The sequence below is a fragment of the Camellia sinensis genome, chromosome 2 (assembly GCF_055761805.1).
Source record: "Camellia sinensis isolate YWXY chromosome 2, ASM5576180v1, whole genome shotgun sequence".
Classification (NCBI taxonomy): Eukaryota; Viridiplantae; Streptophyta; class Magnoliopsida; order Ericales; family Theaceae; genus Camellia; species Camellia sinensis.
The window spans coordinates 16,854,905-16,869,351 of NC_138962.1; the positions used below are offsets into that span (position 1 = coordinate 16,854,905).

At 42.8% G+C, this 14,447-nt stretch overlaps 1 long non-coding RNA gene across 1 annotated transcript; it reads left to right on the forward strand.

The window, feature by feature from the left end:
* Positions 1-842: 842 nt before the first annotated feature.
* On the forward strand, positions 843-13,810 carry LOC145819891 (uncharacterized). The gene is made up of 4 exons (XR_014360633.1): positions 843-1,057; positions 12,676-12,824; positions 12,967-13,048; positions 13,385-13,810. It is a non-coding gene; the product is annotated as an uncharacterized LOC145819891 (long non-coding RNA).
* Positions 13,811-14,447: the final 637 nt, after the last annotated feature.

The window sequence follows — 14,447 nt, forward strand, 5'->3', positions numbered from 1 at the left end:
GGATTAGCCCCCAATGGCATCCCTAAATACTTCATAGGTAGTCTATGATGCAAGTAGTTCAGTATGGCAGCAAAATCTTTGGAAAGTTCTTCATTAATTCCAACACCACACACTACGCTCTTGTGATAATTTATCTTCAACCCAGACAAGATTTCAAAACATCGCAATATTCTTTTGATATTTAGCAGCTTCTCCCTTTTTGCCTCACAAAACAAGATTGTCTCATCAGCAAATTGTAGGTGAGTAATAGTTAGATCATTTGAACCAACTGATGCACCCTTGATCAATGTCTCAGTTAGGTAGCAACAGTTATCTAAATTAAAATAGATGTGCAAGAGTATCTAACTACTTTTGCATCATAGTGGTGAAGGTATGTAATGGCATCAAAACATTTCCTTCCTGTAACGAACTGATTGCCATTTGATATTCCCTTCACTATTCCACTAAGGGAAGCCTTCTTCTTGTCGTTTCTTGATAATTGACCAATAATTTACAAACATATATGGGTTTTGCGTATATTAGTTTTTGATTTGTCTTCGCAGAAATTTTTAATATATATCACTCGAATTCACTAGCAAAGCGTTTACTTCTATTGTTATTGTCGTGTCACATTATGGCACCTCATCATTCCTCGTAGCTTTTACCACTATGTCTGTTACTATTGAATTGTGCTTGAAATGACTCTTAAGTCCCAATAATCTTATCAGTATTCTTTTCCCCGTTCATTTCTGCCCTTTTTTTTGTTTCTTTTTCAGTAGTTTGTTTCTTTTGTTGTTGTCAATAGGTTTGAGTTAACATTCGTATAAGATGCAAATCAGTTCCGGGTTGACGGTAGGTCGTGCAGGTCCTCCTGACCTCTATTTATCTGTGACTATGTCTTTATTTTTTATTCTTTTGGCACTTAGTATTTGTTTTGTTATTATTGATAGGCTTAGTCGATCCTAAACTACCATTCCAGATTCAGAAATATAACAGAAGCACACCTAGAGATTACAATGTCATTCAACTGGTTTCAAAAAGAGTAACTTACGAAGTCACTCAACTTACTTCTAAAAGGGTAACTGTGGGGATATATTTTCTGAATACCAACACGTGGCATGGTGACGCCGACGTGTCAGCCGAGGTGCCACGTGCCCTGGTAGTTAAGCCGAGGTAATTAAGGGGAAGCCGAGGTCATCTCCGAAGATATCGGAATCCGAGATAAGGGGCAAGAGTCCTAAGGCAAGAAGGGGACTTAACCGAAATAAGAATAAAACTCTTAGGGAGTTTATCTTTATCTCTTAAAGAGTCCAGAGTAAACAGTAAATTAGAATTCATAGAAGTCATACTTCTAGTGGGACTTGGATTAAGTATATTATAAAAGAGAGGCACCCCCGTGGGTCTAAGGTATGCAATTTATATTCTGAGTATTCAGTTTAGTACTTGATTATCTTTGAGAGATATACTGACTTGATCGTCGGAGTGCCCCCGGGTGGAAGAACCACCGCCGGAGCTTTTTCTTTCTGTTTCAGGTTACTTAAGCCATCTATTCTGCTTGTGCTCTCCAGCTGATCACCAAACAGGCAGTGTGGTCAGATTTTCACCCACACAATTTGGCGCCGTCTGTGGGAACGAAGGAAGAATAGATGGCCAGTAACGGACAGCAGGAAAATATTGGGGATGACGCTCCCACTGGGAGTGGCAGACCAATTGACCTTGACATTGAAGGAGACAACCACAATGCAGAAGCCCGTGACCAGGGTCACAGAGAGACCGACGTCATCCCAGAAGGCGACACGTCAAAAAGAGCAAACCAAGGAAAGTACTACAATGAAGATAACCTCCAGGTATGGAGGGACAGGTGCCTACGGAGGGATGAGGAAGTAAAAGAGCTGGCGAACAAATTGTCAGACCTTCAGTCAGTCGTCAACTTCATGATGCAGAATAATGTTATGCAGCCACCATACCCGCTGCAAGATACGCCGATGCCAGCAACCAACACCCAGAAGGGTGGAAGAAAAACAATCCCCGAGGTCCCTCAGCATACCAGGAGCGGAAGGCATTCTCATCGGCCTTCCAGGGAAGTCGGACGGGAAAAGCCGAGGCAAGAAGAGTCCCGAAGGACACACCACATGAAGAATCCAGACCCCAAAGAACATCGACATGTTCAGGGGCAAGTACTCCACTTTGACACAACCCATGAAGAAAGGTCCAAACGGACCCACCACGAGGCCGAAAGCAGTGTACCAAAAAGACTAAAATCTAAAGACAGCCGAGCTCCAGGGAGGAGCAAAGAAGACTTAAGGGACTACCTCAAGAGGAGGCAACAGAATGCAGAAGCCGAGGTAAACTCCCCAGTAAAACCGAAGACAGCCTTCTCGGTGGAACTGGACAAATTCGAACCGCCCAAGAGATTCAGTATGCCGAGGTTTCAAATCTATGATGGTAAGTCAGATCCAAACTTTCATGTTGGGCTATACCTAAATTCAATGGCATTATATAGCGGGAACGAGCCGTTGCTCTGCAAAGTATTCCCCTCATCCTTTGGGGAAATTGCATCTGATTGGTTCCATAAGTTACCAAAAGGAAGCATAAAGACATGGGAAGGCTTGGCCGAGATGTTTGTGGCCAGGTTCGTGACCAACAAGCTGCAACCCCTGAGGGTTGATGCTTTGATGGCTCTAAGAATCACCAAGGAAGAAGGCCTTAGGGCCTATGCGAAGAGGTACTACGAGGTGTTCAACCGAATACCCGAATGCAACCAGGAAGTAGCAGTCGTATCTTTCAAGAACGGCCTGAAAGATGACTGCCCACTACGGAAATCTTTGGCAAAAACATTGCCAAAAAGCATGGAAGAACTCATGGCAAGAATTGAGAAATACGCCATGGCCGAGGAAGATACATCGGGAAACAAGGAGGTGAAACAAGAAAAGGGAAACGGCTCGCCAAAGCGAGGCCGAGTCAACAATGGACCGATCAAACAAGAAATAGAATTGAGAAATAAACAGGCGGTAACAACGGTATTCCGGATCCCAATCCATAAAATCTTAGATCGAATTCGAAATCAACCTTATTTCAGGGCTCCGGCAAGAGCACCGGGGGAATTCATGGGAAGGAACGTTGGTAGACGTTGTGCCTACCACAATGAAGAAAGGCATCCAACTCAAGGTTGTAGAGCCTTAAAAGCACACTTGGAGGACCTAGTAAGACAAGGCCTTCTAAGGGACCTGGTCGATGAGGCCAGAACAAGGGAAGAGCAGGCAAGGTTGCCTCAAGCCCCAGCAGCACCCCCTCCCCCAGCACAACTACCACAAGCAGGAGAACCGAGGGTGGTCAATGTGATCCACTCAAGGGTCAACGAAAACGAAGTCAGAGGAGAAACCTAGAGGGTAAGACATTTACAGCATATCTACCAAGTCGGGGAAAAGAGACATCGGCCAGAAGAATGCCAGGGGCCAATGATAGCCTTTACCGAAGCCGACTTAGAACTGGTCCAACATCCGCATAATGATGCCTTGGTAGTATCCCTCCAGGTTGGGGAGTGCCAAGTAAAACGCATCCTAATAGATCAAGGCAGCTCCTGTGACATCATGTATGTCAGATGTTACAAAGAGCTAGGCCTGCACCCCGATGACCTAGAACAATCAAACGGCCCGATGGTCGGCTTTAATGGAACGCCGACATGGCCACTGGGTGCAACAAGCTTAGAAGTACAAGCCAGCACTAAAAAGATCAGGACGGAATTCCTGGTAATTGACACGCCCTCACCATACAACATCATCTTGGGAAGGCCGTGGTTGCATGCAATGGGGGCAGTTCCCTCAACGTTGCATCAACTACTCCGGTTCCCAACAGAGCATGGGATTGAAGAAGTTAGAGGGGATCAACTACAAGCCAAAACTTGCTCCATGGCAGCAATAAAATCCACCTGTAGTATACAGGAGCCAAAGAAAGCAGAAGTTGAAGATGAGGACATGGAAGTCCTAGAAGATGTCGGGAAAGAACCAGCCGAGAAAAGCGAAGAGGCGCTAAAGAAAATCCTCGTCCAGGAGGGCGACGAAGAACGATTTTTTCTTCTCGGCACAGGCCTAGCTAGAGAAGAGGAAAAAGAGCTGGAAGATTTTTTAAGGGCAAACATAGAGGCGTTCGCCTGGACACCTTATGAAATGCCTGGCATTGACCCCGAGGTCACCTGCCACAGCCTGAATGTCGACAGATCGGCAAAACCTGTGATTCAACGAGCCAGAAGGCTGATGCTAATGCACGTCGAAGCAGTAGAAGAAGAGGTAGACAGACTCCTTGAAGCCAGAGCCATCCGAGAAGTTCAGTACCCAACATGGCTGTCCAACACAGTAATAGTAAAAAAGAAGAATGGCAAGTGGAGGGTTTGTGTAGACTTTACCAGCCTCAACAAAGCTTGCCCCAAAGACAGCTTTCCTCTGCTCAAAATCGACTAACTGGTAGACGCCACTTCGGGACATGAAAGGATGAGTTTTTTAGATGCATATAGAGGGTACCACCAGATTGCTATGTACCCACCAGATGAGGAAAAGACCGCGTTCATCACCCCGAAAGGCCTGTACTGTTACAAGGTAATGCCTTTTGGGCTGAAAAACGCAGGAGCAACCTATCAGAGGTTAGTGACAAAGATGTTTAAACATCTAATTGGCAAAACGGTAGAAGTTTACATCGATGACATGGTCGTAAAGACCAAGAAATCAGAAGGTCATCTTGCCGACCTAAAAGAGGTCTTTGACATACTCAAAAGATATCGGCTCCGACTCAACGCCTCGAAGTGTGCCTTCGGAGTTGGGTCAGGTAAATTTCTAGGATATCTGGTAACAAGAAAAGGCATTGAGGCCAGCCCAGACCAAATCAAGGCCATCCTGGAACTACAGAGTCCGACATCGGCAAAGCAAGTTCAAGTGCTCACTGGAAGGGCCGCAGCCCTAAACCGATTTATCAGCAGAAGCTCAGACAAGTGCAAACCCTTCTTTAACCTGGTGAAAAAAGCCACAGACTTCCTATGGACAGAAGAATGTGAAGCTGCCTTAGCCGACCTAAAAAAATACTTGACCACAACCCCGGTCCTTTCTAACCCAATTCCAGGGGAGGAATTGTTTTTGTACTTAGCAGTCTCTGAGCACGCAGTCAGTGCAGTGCTAATCCGTGAGGAAAAAGGGGAGCAGAAGGCTGTCTACTATGTAAGTAAGACTCTGGCTGACGCAGAAACAAGATACCTACCACTGGAAAAATTAATGCTAGCCTTGGTAATGGCTTCAAAGAAATTGAGCCATTACTTTCAGGCACACAAGATTGTGGTCCTAACAGAGCACCCACTGAAGTCCTTATTACATCAAGGAGACTTAACAGGAAGGATAGCAAAATGGGCAGTAACACTGGGCCAGTTTGACCTAGAATTTAGGCCAAGAACAGCAATAAAGGGCCAAGTTTTGGCCGACTTCGTCGCAGAACTCACACCTGAAGCCATCACACCTCGGGCTCCGTCGAGCCAAGATGAGCACCACCCCAACAAGCAAAAAGAATCCCAGTCAAAGACAAAAAAGCAAGAGAAAGAAAAGCTCAGACCATGCAGCATCTACATCGGCGATTCATTCAGACTATTCGTCGATGGAAGTTCAAACCGCCAAGGAGCAGGAGCAGGAGTACTGCTGATATCTCCAGATGGAGAAATTGTAGAACAATCCATCCGTCTGGGGTTCAAAGCCTCCAATACTGAAGCAGAATATGAAGCATTAATTGCAGGGCTAAAGCTAGCAGCAGCAGCAGAGGCAGACGAGGTAATTGTTTTTTGTGATTCACAACTGATTGTTAACCAGTCAACAGGAGAATTTGCAGCCAGAGACGAAAGAATGTCGGCATATGCAAAGGAAGTCATCCGACTGGCAGCCCTATTCCAGAACTGCAGATTACTCCAAGTTAGCCGAGATGACAACGCCCACGCCGACGCGTTAGCCAACCTGGCCAGCTCAATTCAAACTGGAAAAACAAGGACAATTATGATCGACTACATGTCGGTCCCGAGCATAGATAAACAGAGCACCGAACGAGAAGCAATGTGCGTGGGCTTTGGACCAAGCTGGATGGATGCAATCATTGCATTCCTAAAAGAGGGGAAGCTGCCAGAAGACCATAAAGAAGCACATAAAATTAGGCTGAAATCGGCCAGATTCAGTCTAACAGCGGAAGGCCATCTCTACAGGAGGTCGTTCACTAGACCACTTTTAAGGTGCATACACCCTTTGCAGGTTGAAGACTTTCTTTACGAGATTCATGAAGGAATTTGTGGAAGCCATACTGGGGGCAGATCGTTAGCCCACAGGGCCATTACCCAGGGGTATTGGTGGCCCTACATGCAAAAGGATGCCGAAGCCTATGTAAAGAAGTGTGAGCAATGTCAAAGGTTTGCACCTTTGATACATCAGCCAGCTGCCGACCTAAACCCAGTATCCAGCCCTTGGCCGTTTGCCCAATGGGGCATGGATCTGGTTGGACAACTTCCCCAAGCAACTGGGCAAAGAAAATACTTGCTGGTAGCAACAGACTACTTCACAAAATGGATAGAGGCAGAACCTCTTGCCAAAATTCGAGATGTGGATGTCAAGAATTTTACTTGGAGAAACATAATCACCAGATTTGGGATCCCAAGAGCAATAGTTTCCGACAACGGAACACAATTCGACAGCAAACTTATCAAAAACTTTTGTGCAAAATTCAAGATCAAGAATTATTTCTCAACACCAAGTTTTCCTCAAAGCAATGGACAAGCAGAGGCGTCCAACAAAGTAATCCTGGATGGAATAAAGAAGAGGCTCCAGGCAGCAAAAGGAAAGTGGGTGGACGAATTGCCCAACGTACTTTGGGCATATCGGACTACGCCGAGAAGATCAACAGGAGAATCCCCCTTTGCCATGGCCTATGGCACAGAAGCAGTCATCCCATTGGAGATCGGCATCCCAGGGATCAGAACCCAGGGAGTAGAGAATGGCACCAATGACATACTGTTAGCCCGAGACCTGGATTTATTGGAAGAACGAAGAGAGAAAGCTGCGATTCAGCTCGCAGTATACCAGCAACAGCTTGCCAGAGCTTACAACAAGAAGGTTAATCCAAGAGATTTTCAAGTTGGCGACCTAGTCCTAAGAAAAGTTGTCGGGAACAAGAAGGATCCCAGGGAGGGCAAGCTTGGCCCAAACTGGGAAGGACCCTACAGAGTTACTTCAGTATTAGGCAATGGAGCATATCGGCTTGAGGACAATAAGGGCAAAGCATTGCCCAGACCTTGGAATACTTGTAATTTGAAATTTTTCTACCATTAGATAAACATCATTGTTCAGCCGATATCATCAATAAAGTCTTTTCAGAATCCTTTCAACACGTATGATTGATAAAGTTATGCATGGATGTTTATTGAAGACATATCAAACTCAGGCAACACTGATTCCTTATCTTCACTTGTTGAAATTTGTAGCAATTTACAAGTTGAAGTTAAGCCGATGTTATTCCTTAATTCACTTGTTGAAATTTGTAGCAATTTACAAGTTGGAATTAAGCTGATTCCTTATCTTCACTTGTTGAAATTTGTAGCAATTTACAAGTTGAAGTTAAGCCGATGTTATTCCTTAATTCACTTGTTGAAATTTGTAGCAATTTACAAGTTGGAATTAAGCTGATTCCTTATCTTCACTTGTTGAAATTTGTAGCAATTTACAAGTTGAAGTTAAGCCGATGTTATTCCTTATCTTCACTTGTTGAAATTTGTAGCAATTTACAAGTTGAAGTTAAGTCGATGTTATTCCTTAATTCACTTGTTGAAATTTGTAGCAATTTACAAGTTGGAATTAAGCTGATTCCTTATCTTCACTTGTTGAAATTTGTAGCAATTTACAAGTTGAAGTTAAGCCGATGTTATTCCTTAATTCACTTGTTGAAATTTGTAGCAATTTACAAGTTGGAATTAAGCTGATTCCTTATCTTCACTTGTTGAAATTTGTAGCAATTTACAAGTTGAAGTTAAGCCGATGTTATTCCTTAATTCACTTGTTGAAATTTGTAGCAATTTACAAGTTGGAATTAAGCTGATTCTTTATCTTCACTTGTTGAAATTTGTAGCAATTTACAAGTCGAAGATAGGCCGAGGTTATTGCTTAAAGTTCTCATAGCAATATGTGGGTTATTTAAACCCTAGGGAAGATGCTAAACACTTGTTGAAAATTGTAGCAATTTACAAGTTCATGTTAAGCCGACATATGACCACCCGCTGAGGTATACAGAAAGTTACAAGTTAAAATAAAGGCTAAGTATATTGTTCATTACTTGTTGAAATTTGTAGCAATTTACAAATAGGTTAGACTAAGATTACCATTCAGTACTTGTTAAGAATTGAGCAGAAGCTTGCAAAGTTTGCATTCCGAAATATATGTTCTATATTTGTTGAAATTTATGAAAAGTTTGCAGGTTAGTATCTTGCCGAAGTAAAAGTCTTACGGTTATACCCGAGATATGTAATCCCGAGAAGATTACACAAAGAAAGCAACATGAGGAAGCATGCAAAAAAATTTTAAGTACAAGACTATGCAGAAGCAGTCAACAGAATATCACAAGATTAAAACATCCAGAGGAAGAACTGTTACAGTAACATATTGCAAAAACCAAGTCGGCCAAAAGAAGGAGTTTTGCATTATCCAGAAAGTAAAAAAGTACAAAGTGCAAAGTACCAAAAAAAAAAAAAAAAAAAAGAAGGAAAAAGTACAAAGGGCAATTTTCTCAGGATTCTTCACTATTAGCTACTGCAGGGACTGGGACCTCGGACGACTCCGGTGGTACCTCGTCGGCTACTTTTTTCGCCTGTATCTCGGCATCGATCTCTGCGATTGTATTCTCCACACTTCTTTCTACCAATAGAAGATTGGACGATAGCTGCCCAGTGGCAGTCTCCTTGGGTGCCCCCTCAACCTCATCACCCTCCTCATCCAAAGTTAAGTCCATAACCTGTTCAGCAGGAGGAGGGGACTTGGCTTCGGCAGCATCCTTGGGTTTTCTCACCAAGGCGTCACCATCATCTTTTTCTTCATCTTCATCCACAGCATCGGCCTCAGACTCTGATTCACCTTCAGGAGGAGGTGGAGGAAATGGTAAAGGAATAGCGTCGGCCTGGCGCAATGGCGAGTCAACAGGAAGATCAAGCTTCTTTATCAAGGACATCCAACCAAGGGAAAATCCCCTGTTGCATGCCTGCCTGACTTGAAGCTTGTAGTCTTCTGCAACATCGGCCATACCTTGAGCATAGGCCTTTTCATCGGCCTCTTTGACTTCGGCCTCTTTGGTGGCCAGAGCCTGCTGGAGTTCTTTCTCCGCTTGGGCCTTCCTAGCCTCAGCCTCTCTTTTCTCGGCTTCAGCTACTTTTTTAACGGCTTCAGCAGCCTCGGCCTTCTCAAGAGCTAAAGTTTGGATTTTCGTTGCAGCCTCGACCTGATCCTCCAGTTTTTTCATTTTTGCTTCAAGGGCCCTTATCTCTCTCTTCATTGAAGATGTTTCCCTTTTCATATCAACCAACCTTTGACGATTTTCAAAGGATTGCATTGAAAATGAATGGGCATGTTGAATAGCCTGAATGAAAACAGAAGTGTCAGAAAATTTTTTCAGAAAGAAACAGCAGGAAAAAACGCAAATACAAACAGAAATACTTACATAAACACAATGTTGGAGCATGAGAGCATAATTCTCGTACGCACTAAGCTTAGCATTTCGCTCCAAATCATTTGGAAGGAGAAGAGCTGTGCTAAGGGCGACACCAACGTTAATATCGTCGGCACTTTCACTGGCCATGATAGGCCTGTCCTCCAGGGTTAGTTCAGGAGCCCATGGAACATCGGGCTTCTTTGACGCCGAGGTCGTCGCAGACGATGACCTTGGCCTCTTTGTTTGTGTAGACCCTGAGGGTTGGCCCTCAGCAGACCTCTTGGTTGAAGTAGAGGCTGATTTTTTGCTTTCAGCTAGTTTCGAAATCGGCAAAGCATCCTCAGCCTCGGCATCTGTAGCCTTGGCCTTAGGCTGAGCCTTTTTAACTCTCTTTGGTTTGGGTGGGAGCATTGATTGCGTTAGTGCGGCTTCGGCGTCAGTTGGGAGATCGGCGAGAAGGTCTTGGACAACAGGCCTTTGACGAACCATTTCGGCAGTCTTTACAAGCCTTCGTCGACGTTTACGTTCAGGAATTGGTATTAAGTAGGGGGCCGAAGTTGATGGAAAACCGGGTGGGTCAGATGTGGACTCTTGATCTGTTCGGGATGTAGAAGCAGTTAAGGTTGTGGCTGTGGGTGGAGAAAGACTCTTCTTCCTTTTTCTTGGGACGTCGGTTAAGGTGGATTTGTATGTAGGGATGAAGTTTAGTAATACTGGGGCTTTTCGTTTATGGATTGGAAGGCCAAGAAGTGTTTTCAGATCTGTTCCTGGGAAGAAGGATTGGCGAAAATTTTTCGGTGGCTGATGAAGATCTGCAAAGAAACAGACGTCAGAAACAAAAAGTATTAAAGTCTTAAATAAAAACAACTAAGTGTTGACTCAGGGCTCTTACTCTTGCCCTCTGTAATTGTTCGAGGAAGAGGGTAGAGGTGGACATCTTCATCTGGGCCAAATTCCCAATTTCCAGAAGCAATGAGAAAATCATCTCCAGCCCCCTTGTTGGAGTCTGGAAGGTCGGCTATAATTTTGTACTGAGTGGATCTCGGCTTAAGGTAATAGACAAAACCCCTATCTTTCAGATCAAGAGGGCACATGGTATAACAATATTGAAGGTCGGCTAGGGTGATTCTAAGGTTTTCTTGCCTAGCTAAAGCAATAATACCGTTAATTACCCTATAGGAATTAATAGTAAGTTGCATGGGGTTCAGCTTATAGAAATGGAGAACTTGACGAAAAAGGGGATCAAGTGGAAGCCGAAGTCCACATTCGGTAAAAGCAACTATTGGAAAAGGCATTGTGTGGTCTGTGGGCACGATGGTATCATTATCCCCAGCCAGCTTAAGATGAACGTCGGCTGGGATAGAGAATTCTTGCCTAAAGTATTCAAGTTTTGTTGGGGTATTTACCCTATGCCTCCACATACCCATTATGTCGGCTTAAACTAAGAGGAATATGTTTCAGAAGATGGGCGTTTTTCAGGTTTCCCTAAAGATTAAGGGTTCTACAGACAAATCCCAAATCTATGAAGTATGAAGATAAAGATCGAGGGCACAGATCTGGGGCAGACACAAAAAAGAGAAAACAAAGACGAAGTTTCATATTCAAGAATAGAGGTATAGTTCTCAGAAACAATAGAGATACAGAAACAAATCAAGAACAGCGGTAAAGAGAATGATGAAAAAGCATAGAAGTCCAAGGTATAGCCACAAATTCAAGATATGAATAAATCCAAGACCTCGAACAAGATCAGTAATGGCGACAGACAGACAAAAGCACATAAAGAGAATGGAAGAATTAAAGGAAAGGGTCTTACCAGGACAAATGAAGCCAAGGCAATGCTCGCTGAACCCAGAAATTGGTTCCAACAGCAAAAGAAGGCTTTGCAAGAATGAGGGATTAAGCGCAGTTCCAGAAGAGAGATTGAAGCGATGACAGATTCAAAGAAGAATGAGCTTTCAGAGAGAGAAAGAGCAAGAAGACGGAATGAAAAAGTGAAGAAAAGATAGAGGCAAAAGAAAAGTTTTGTCAAAAATGTGAAACGGCGGCAAAATTAGGGCAATCATTACGCCTAGGGTAACGCACGCGTCAGACGGCGCAGACAAACGAACAGACAGCTTCAGGCGCGTCACTGACACGCTCCAATAAAGACGAAACACGTAAAAGAAACAGTTAGATATGCATGACAGCTCATGTGCATGGGAGAGTACGACCGAAGCCTTGTTCTCCGAAGAGAACACGTCGGCTGAAAGTAGATAATCTTGGCTAAATAGTTTTTGAGCCATTACTCAGAAAAGAAGTGACAAAATTTCGGAATAGGTTCCATCACCTCAGAATGCCGAGGTAATAGAACTTAGGGGGCAGTTGTGGGGATATATTTTCTGAATACCAACACGTGGCATGGTGACGCCGACGTGTCAGCCGAGGTGCCACGTGCCCTGGTAGTTAAGCCGAGGTAATTAAGGGGAAGCCGAGGTCATCTCCGAAGATATCGGAATCCGAGATAAGGGGCAAGAGTCCTAAGGCAAGAAGGGGACTTAACCGAAATAAGGATAAAACTCTTAGGGAGTTTATCTTTATCTCTTAAAGAGTCCAGAGTAAACAGTAAATTAGAATTCATAGAAGTCATACTTCTAGTGGGACTTGGATTAAGTATATTATAAAAGAGAGGCACCCCCGTGGGTCTAAGGTATGCAATTTATATTCTGAGTATTCATTTAGTACTTGATTATCTTTGAGAGATATACTGACTTGATCGTCGGAGTGCCCCCGGGTGGAAGAACCACCGCCGGAGCTTTTTCTTTCTGTTTCAGGTTACTTAAGCCATCTATTCTGCTTGTGCTCTCCAGCTGATCACCAAACAGGCAGTGTGGTCAGATTTTCACCCACACAGTAACTTATTAAGTATTTCTTTTGTTTTTTTCTTTCTGATTTTAATTGGTATATGTTGACTCATATGTTGATTTTGAAGATTATTTACTTGTAAATATTTGTCAGATTCCTAGAGCAAAGATTCATTATTTTCTTGCCCCAAGTTTCTGCACCAGATATACTACATCCACAGGAAGAAATCATCATGAATTGAGCTTTGGCGATGACTTCCTTGAAGAGCCCATTTGGTTAACTCCTATAAAGGAAGCTTTGTGGTATTGTACTTGCAATAAATCAATCATGTTGAGTTACCTCAAATTTACATGTCGGCGGCAGCCAATAGGAGCAGTGTTGTCGACATTTATATAGGATGGAGAAGATTAGCTTGTATGAAGTGATTGATGATCTTTTTTTCAGGGCTTTGTAATCTTTATCTACCTTCCTCCATGAGCAGCCTAGCCAGCTGAAGTACATAGAGTAGCCAAGTTTCCATAACAAGGTTAGTTCCTACTGTCTAGAATTCTTGCTCTACTTTCTGTTACTTATTCGACTCGTGTGAATTGAATACCCTTCTGAACTGTGACTCTTAAAAACATGTATACATGGATGAGTTAAAACAAATAAAATAAGGGTATTTGCTGATTGTAGTTGGCATGTCCGTTCTCTTATACATGTCAACAAATAGGTTTTAGGATGCTGGCTACAATCAGATGCATGATAGCAAATATGCCAAAATAAAATAAAATAAAAATTAGTTCATTATCTTTGCTGCTTTTAACATGCATGTGCTTCTATTTCTCATGCATTTCTGATCTCTGTGTGTGTGTGTGTGCAGCTGAAGACAGCTTCTCTCACTCTCCTCGTGGCACTTCTTATAGTTGCACTCGACTCAGTTGACTCTTCCCTCTGTTGCCCGTTGGCCTTGCTTCTGCGTAAGACCCCATAACAAGCAGTGATGAAATCCCTGGTTGATAGTATATGGTCAAGCTCAATACTTCCAGATGCAGTTCGTAGCTTGCCCCATTGGCAGTCTGAGCATAACTCTTGGTTAAATCTCATTGGCATCCCAAAAAAACAAAACATTTTGTTAGAGGTGGTTTTCAGAGAGCGACCATAGCTTCTGAGTGAGTAAACAGTTGCAGGAAATGTTCCATGGACTGATTAAAGTTGTTTCTCTATCTATGACAATGGTTTTGTGAAATTTTTTTTTTTAAAAAAAAAAAAAAGAAAAGAAAGAAGCAATGCTTTAGTATTTCCTGCATTTATTTGTGATTATGAATGAATGCTGTTAGCTTGGTAGCACAGTGATTCTTTGTTGTTTCATACTTTTCATTGCTTGGCTTCCTCTTTCTAGTATATATTTATTTGAGTTAATGATTCATATGGCCCTTAAACCGTTCCCTCTGTTTTAAAATGGTCCCTGCAATTCATTTTATCTTAATTTAATCCCTCAACTTTTTAACCAGCATCAAACTCATTCCCTTGAAAAGGGTTTTTTTTTTTTTTTTTTTTTTGGTCGATGGGGCCTTGAGAGGACTAGTTTTGCAGCCAAATGCAATTCTTTGAAATATTTGTCTTGTTATCAATTAAAGTATAAATGGGAACAGTCATAAGTATTAGATTTAAAAAGTTGAGACACTAAATTGAGAAAAAAATTAAATTCAAGGCCCATTTTAAAACAAGGGTATTATGTAGGGGCCAAATGGGTCATTAACTCTGTATCTTTTGTTTAGTTTGTGTCATATTTTGATCATGTATCCTCTCATGCGTACACAGAGGACCATCAAACACAATAAGTGATGTGTTCTTTGGAAAATAAAAACATAAAACACATTACACTCGACACAACCAAACCCACAGCCAAAGCCAGCATTATGAAATAAACTTGTTCCAAATAC